The following is a 7948-nucleotide window of genomic DNA, read 5'->3' as shown; positions in this document are numbered from 1 at the left end:
AATTTCGTAAAACTCCTGAAATGTTCTACGAACAAAACGATGATCAATTCATAATTTGCCAAAATTAATTTATTTATTTATTATTAATTCATGCTAAAATTTGGAACACAATTGCTTGTAATACACAATTTATCCTATAGGGCTTGAAAGCTCTTTTCCAAGTTCGTGCAATCATTCTGCATTGAAGCCCGATGATGTCATTCATAATAATCATCATGATTTTATAATCCTCTCTCATAATCAACCAACAAGAACAGCACACATTTCTGGTAATTATCTCTCATACTCAACAAACAAGAACAGTACACATTTCCTGTAATTATCTCTCATAATCACCAAACAAGAACAGTACACATTTCCTGTAATTATCTCTCATACTCAACAAACAAGAACAGCACACATTTCCTGTAATTATCTCTCATACTCAACAAACAAAAACAGTACACATTTCCTGTAATTATCTCTCATAATCACCAAACAAGAACAGTACACATTTCCTGTAATTATCTCTCATAATCACCAAACAAGAACACTACACATTTCCTGTAATTATCTCTCATACTCACCAAACAAGAACAGTACACATTTCCTGTAAATATCTCTCATAATCACCAAACAAGAACAGTACACATTTCCTGTAATTATCTCTCATAATCACCAAACAAGAACAGTACACATTTCCTGTAATTATCTCTCATACTCACCAAACAAGAACAGTACACATTTCCTGTAATTATCTCTCATAATCACCAAACAAGAACAGTACACATTTCCTGTAATTATCTCTCATACTCAACAAACAAGAACAGTACACATTTCCTGTAATTATCTCTCATACTCAACAAACAAGAACAGTACACATTTCCTGTAATTATCTCTCATAATCACCAAACAAGAACAGTACACATTTCCTGTAATTATCTCTCATACTCAACAAACAAGAACAGTACACATTTCCTGTAATTATCTCTCATAATCACCAAACAAGAACAGTACACATTTCCTGTAATTATCTCTCATACTCACCAAACAAGAACAGTACACATTTCCTGTAATTATCTCTCATACTCAACAAACAAGAACAGTACACATTTCCTGTAATTATCTCTCATACTCACCAAACAAGAACAGTACACATTTCCTGTAATTATCTCTCATAATCACCAAACAAGAACAGTACACACTACACATTTCCTGTAATTATCTCTCATAATCACCAAACAAGAACAGTACACATTTCCTGTAATTATCTCTCATAATCACCAAACAAGAACAGTACACATTTCCTGTAATTATCTGTCATACTCAACAAACAAGAACAGTACACATTTCCTGTAATTATCTCTCATACTCACCAAACAAGAACAGTACACATTTCCTGTAATTATCTCTCATAATCACCAAACAAGAACAGTACACGTTTCCTGTAATTATCTCTCATACTCAACAAACAAGAACAGTACACATTTCCTGTAATTATCTCTCATAATCACCAAACAAGAACAGTACACATTTCCTGTAATTATCTCTCATACTCAACAAACAAGAACAGTACACATTTCCTGTAATTATCTCTCATAGTCACCAAACAAGAACAGTACACATTTCCTGTAATTATCTCTCATAATCACCAAACAAGAACAGTACACATTTCCTGTAATTATCTCTCATAATCACCAAACAAGAACAGTACACATTTCCTGTAATTATCTCTCATACTCAACAAACAAGAACAGTACACATTTCCTGTAATTATCTCTCATACTCAACAAACAAGAACAGTACACATTTCCTGTAATTATCTCTCATAATCACCAAACAAGAACAGTACACATTTCCTGTAATTATCTCTCATACTCACCAAACAAGAACAGTACACATTTCCTGTAATTATCTCTCATAATCACCAAACAAGAACAGTACACATTTCCTGTAATTATCTCTCATACTCAACAAACAAGAACAGTACACATTTCCTGTAATTATCTCTCATAATCACCAAACAAGAACAGTACACATTTCCTGTAATTATCTCTCATAATCACCAAACAAGAACAGTACACATTTCCTGTAATTATCTCTCATACTCACCAAACAAGAACAGTACACATTTCCTGTAATTATCTCTCATAATCACCAAACAAGAACAGTACACATTTCCTGTAATTATCTCTCATACTCAACAAACAAGAACAGTACACATTTCCTGTAATTATCTCTCATACTCAACAAACAAGAACAGTACACATTTCCTGTAATTATCTCTCATAATCACCAAACAAGAACAGTACACATTTCCTGTAATTATCTCTCATAATCACCAAACAAGAACAGTACACATTTCCTGTAATTATCTCTCATAATCACCAAACAAGAACAGTACACATTTCCTGTAATTATCTCTCATACTCAACAAACAAGAACAGTACACATTTCCTGTAATTATCTCTCATAATCACCAAACAAGAACAGTACACATTTCCTGTAATTATCTCTCATACTCACCAAACAAGAACAGTACACATTTCCTGTAATTATCTCTCATAATCACCAAACAAGAACAGTACACATTTCCTGTAATTATCTCTCATACTCAACAAACAAGAACAGTACACATTTCCTGTAATTATCTCTCATAATCACCAAACAAGAACAGTACACACTACACATTTCCTGTAATTATCTCTCATACTCAACAAACAAGAACAGTACACATTTCCTGTAATTATCTCTCATACTCAACAAACAAGAACAGTACACATTTCCTGTAATTATCTCTCATAATCACCAAACAAGAACAGTACACACTACACATTTCCTGTAATTATCTCTCATAATCACCAAACAAGAACAGTACACATTTCCTGTAATTATCTCTCATAATCACCAAACAAGAACAGTACACACTACACATTTCCTGTAATTATCTCTCATAATCACCAAACAAGAACAGTACACATTTCCTGTAATTATCTCATAATCACCAAACAAGAACAGTACACACTACACATTTCCTGTAATTATCTCTCATAATCACCAAACAAGAACAGTACACATTTCCTGTAATTATCTCTCATAATCACCAAACAAGAACAGTACACATTTCCTGTAATTATCTCTCATACTCAACAAACAAGAACAGTACCCATTTCCTGTAATTATCTCTCATAATCAACAAACAAGAACAGTACACATTTCCTGTAATTAGCTCTCATAATCACCAAACAAGAACAGTACACATTTCCTGTAATTATCTTTCATAATCACCAAACAAGAACAGTACACATTTCCTGTAATTATCTCTCATACTCAACAAACAAGAACAGTACACATTTCCTGTAATTATCTCTCATAATCATATATCATGACATACATGTCTTCAAAACATTGTATGATCAAGAGAAACTGAACGGAAAGAGTGAAAAGTAAAAAATAAAACGAACAAGTGCAGATACATTCAAAGTACACCGCCCCCATGCCAAATACTTAAATATCCTACAGCGCGGCATTGGGAAGGAGAGGTGCACGCTAATTGATTGATTAATTGTATAATTAAATCAATAAAAGATTATCACAAAATATTTTCTTAATCAATTGGCTAATAGCATCACTAAACCACTAGTGCTTCATCCGAAGATGTATCTTTTAGGAATTTAATTAAATAAGTCCTTTATAAAAATTAAATAATTAATTGATTAATCAATAATTAATCAATAAATCAAAATATCCTTTTACTCATATCACTTGGTCACTGTCATGTCCAAATATCAGACCAACAACTATTTTTGAGATCACCATAGGCCAAAGTCAACAACAATTTCAAATTTGTAAAATCCTCAACTTTCATCTGATTGACTTGAAATTTGAATGGGATTTACATATCAGCAAACTGAATTCAACCAACAACTATTTTTATTCAACATAGGCCAAAAGTCAACAACAATTTCAAAAATCCTCAATTTTCATCCGATTTACTTGACATTCGAATGGGATTTAAATATCAGTCAACTAGTTCAACCAACAACTATTTTTATTCCACATAGGCCAAAAGTCAACAACAATTTCAAAATCCTCAATTTTCATTCGATTTACTTGACATTCGAATGGGATTTAAATATCAGTCAACTAGTTCAACCCACAACTATTTTATTCCACATAGGCCAAAAGTCAACAACAATTTCAAAATCCTCAATTTTCATCCGATTGACTTGAAATTCGAATGGGATTTAAATATCAGTCAACTACAGACTTGGCATTTAATATGGAATATTTTTTTTGTGGGGGTGAACTTACTTTTCAAGATGGCTTAGAACCAAAAGTTCATTGGAATTATGTTGAAATTATTCTAGATTTTGTTAATGTGATCTTTAAAAGAAACAAAAACCACATTTGACATTTCGAAACAAATAAATTGATCCTTGAAAATGATGTAAACTGATATCGAACTCAATTCATGGACAGTACTGTGTTAAACTTCTATGCGTTTTCCAGAAGTATCGCTTTATTTTGCAGATTAGCCAAAAAATTTTTTTAACAAAAACAAAAGCTAAATTACGACTGGGATTACGGACAGTAAAATTATAGTTCAGTACTTCGTGTAACCCCCACGAGCATTCAGGAGAGCACGTACACGTTGAGGCATGCGGTTCACGAGATTTGCCAAGGTTTGGACAGGAATCACTTGCCATGCAGTGACAATAGCCTGCTACAATTCACGCACAGAGGTCGGCTGCTGGTCCAAGTGGTCGATTTGATGCGTTAATTCTGCCCACAAGTTCCCCCATCGGATTCATATCCGGTGACATGGCAGGCCACTCCATATGCTCTACACCACGGTCAGCAAGAAAGTGTTGGATCATGCGAGCACGATGAGGCCGTGCATTGTCATCTTGGAAGACAAAGTTTCCTCGAAAGGCTGCACGAGCAAATGGAAGCAATGTTTCTTCCAGAATGGCCCTGTACTTGAACTGGTTAAGGTTTCCATTCAGAACAACCAGGTCAGTTTTTCCCCCTGCATGAAAAGCAGCCCAAACGGTCACCCCACCACCTCCAGCTTGGACTCTTGGCACTATACAATCTTTGTTGTAGGCTTCATGCACTTGTCTGCGCACTCGGACGCGCCATCTTGACGATATTCCAGAAATCTAGACTCGTCACTGAAGATCACGTGATTCCAGTGTCCTGGCTGCCATTGACGGTGCTCTCTGGCCCACTGCAATCGGCGCTGGCGATGTTGTCTGGTCAGGCGTGGATTTCTCAGGGGACGCCTGGCACGATAGCCTGATTGAACCAGTCGTTGGTTGACTAGCCTTCTGGATACAGGCACATTTGTCAGTTGCTGCCACTCTGCCCTAAGCCGATTAGCTGACTTGGTATGGCCATTACGGACTAACCGGTGCAGCTGGCGATCATCCCTCCTTGTGGTTCTGCGGGGACTTCCTGGCCTCGGTATTGGAGTAGGGACACCCCTCTGAGCATTTCGTTTCAGGATCTTTGACACCTGACCTTGAGTGATGCCATACTGCCGAGCAATAGCACGCTGTTTCATGCCGTAATTTCGTAAAGCCACCACTCCATGACAAACAGCATTGTCGAGTTGACGGACCATCTCCAGAGGAAGCGGCAATAACTTTTGGAGCTGTGCAGCAGTTGTTTTCCACTAATACAGAACGCAAAACCCTTGTATCTCCGACTGTGAAGCCAATCATCAAATGCACCTGTCCGTACATTTTGCCACGCCACCTGTGATATAATCCTGTTGTTGACTTCTTGCTGCGACAGACAATCAGTGACATGGTTCTTTTAACAAATAAATCACCAAAGTGTAAAAGAAACTCACCAGATTGATATCTGAGTTAAGAAAGTAAACCCAAGTCAAGAAAAAATATATATTCCATATTAAATGCCAAGTCTGTAGTTCAACCAACAACTATTTTGTTCCACATAGGCCAAAAGTCAACAACAATTTCAAAATCCTCAATTTCCATCCGATTTACTTGACATTCGAATGGGATTTAAATATCAAGCACAGGGAGCAGCGGAAAAACACGAAAAAGCAACAGCCCTGGCTTTGCTTCCTGGAAGCTTCCTGGAAGCTTCCTGCAAAACGCTTTGCTTCTCGCAAAACGTCCGCCAATGGGAACTAGAGGGAGGGGAGGGAGAAGGAGCGGGAGCAAGAGACAGGTAGCCGAAATGGAAATGAGGGACAATGAGGGACAATGAGGGAAAAATGTTCGATTTTACCCTGGGGGTGTCGGTATGCAATTTTCATCCAATCGCCATCTTTCATAATAATTCTGGACCGGCATCAGATGGCGTTGTCTGTCATTAATTTATATGTTAATCGAACGAGTGTTAGGTGTTATAAGAAATGGTGGGAATTTTTTTTTTTTCTCCTCCACCCTTTTTTTTTTTTCTTTTTTTTTTTCTCTTATCTTGGACCCACGGTTTCCGTCCTACACAATTTCGTTTAATTTGTCTAAATCCAACTCGCCGTTTCAAAGATATAAGCCGTTTTGTCGCGGTATCATAAATTGGAATGGGGGAAAAGATATATATATATAATTCCATTGTCCGCTTCCTCTCCTCCGCCAAGCGAGTCGCCCGCTTTGAGTGGGCAACTCAAGGGTTTTGTAAGTGCAAACGAGTGTACCCGATTGTACACGTGTACGGGCCTTACAGGACTTGGAAGCAAATGGTCGCAGGTGCACTCATGGTCCATTTGCTCTTAGTACATGGTAAGGCTTCTAATAACCAGCGTATTCGTGCGACTACGCACGAATCTTAACAAAGACGCAGTCTTAATTACACAGCCGAATGCAGGCAAACATTCGCTTCGCACACATCAGTGGCGCGTTTCTTTGTGGCGCGTGTCAGAAGAATTACACAGCGCAGGAAAAATACGTATTTACAGAAATCGTTAAAAAAAAACTCGGATAATCGCTAAAATCGTTGTGGCCGGTGTACCATCCGTGATATTTGTTTGCTCATTCACTATTCCTGATTCGTCATCAAGGATCTCCATCATCACACAGCGTACTTAATTCCGCATTTTAATGAGAATTCAACAGGAATTTACGACTCAAAGGAAAAAGAACGAGCAGACATTTTGCAGGACGATCGTTACAAAAATCGTTACATATATTAAAGTATTTATAATGTCGACAAAAATCATATCTTAATTCTTACAAAAATTGGTTCTTTTGCATAAATCACAGCACCGGGAGAACCAGCTCAAAAAATGGATCTTTGTGTTTATACAGCACCCTAGTAATTGGTTCTTTGTGTTTATTAATTACACAGCACCCTAGTAATTGGTTCTTTGTGTTTATTAATTACACAGCACCCAGGCCCCGCTCATATGGATCTTTGTGCAGCGCTACACAGCACCTGAGCAAAAGGGTCTCATCTACATTTTCCTTATCAGGGCTTCCGTGCACCAATAGTGTGTGGAGAAGCCCAAACACCACCTCCTCCATGTATATACAGAATAACTATTCCCACGTTCGTACATCATACTGGACAAGAACAAGAACATGCTTACTTTTCAGAAAGATCTTGTCGGTGTCCAATTGATCCTCGTAAGGGCCACCAGATTGTTCGGGAATGTTAAAGGACTCAGGAGGCTCCGATATGACCAAACAGCTTTTACAACAGCAATGCTTTATTAACTAATAATTCACTTGTTTCAATATAATAAAGAACTACAATACAATAACGAATTTGGCTAATTCAAGTCGTTGGTTCTTCTTCTTTGGTCGGTCTTCTGCGCTGTCCTCGTTCCGTACTCGTTCGTTCCGTTGGGCAGAGATTCTGATGACAAGTGTGTTGACTCAAAGTATGTTCTCGTTTATATGGGCACCGCCACGCTAATCCTCTCTCCGCTAAATGCTCCGAGGTCATCCACGCTCGCCCCCCTGCTGGGGAGTTCCTTCACCCTCTTTGCATC

Source organism: Myxine glutinosa, chromosome 3 (assembly GCF_964187855.1).
Source record: "Myxine glutinosa chromosome 3, kmMyxGlut1.1, whole genome shotgun sequence".
NCBI classification, from domain to species: domain Eukaryota; kingdom Metazoa; phylum Chordata; class Myxini; order Myxiniformes; family Myxinidae; genus Myxine; species Myxine glutinosa.
Note: the sequence above shows the minus strand (reverse complement) of the source record.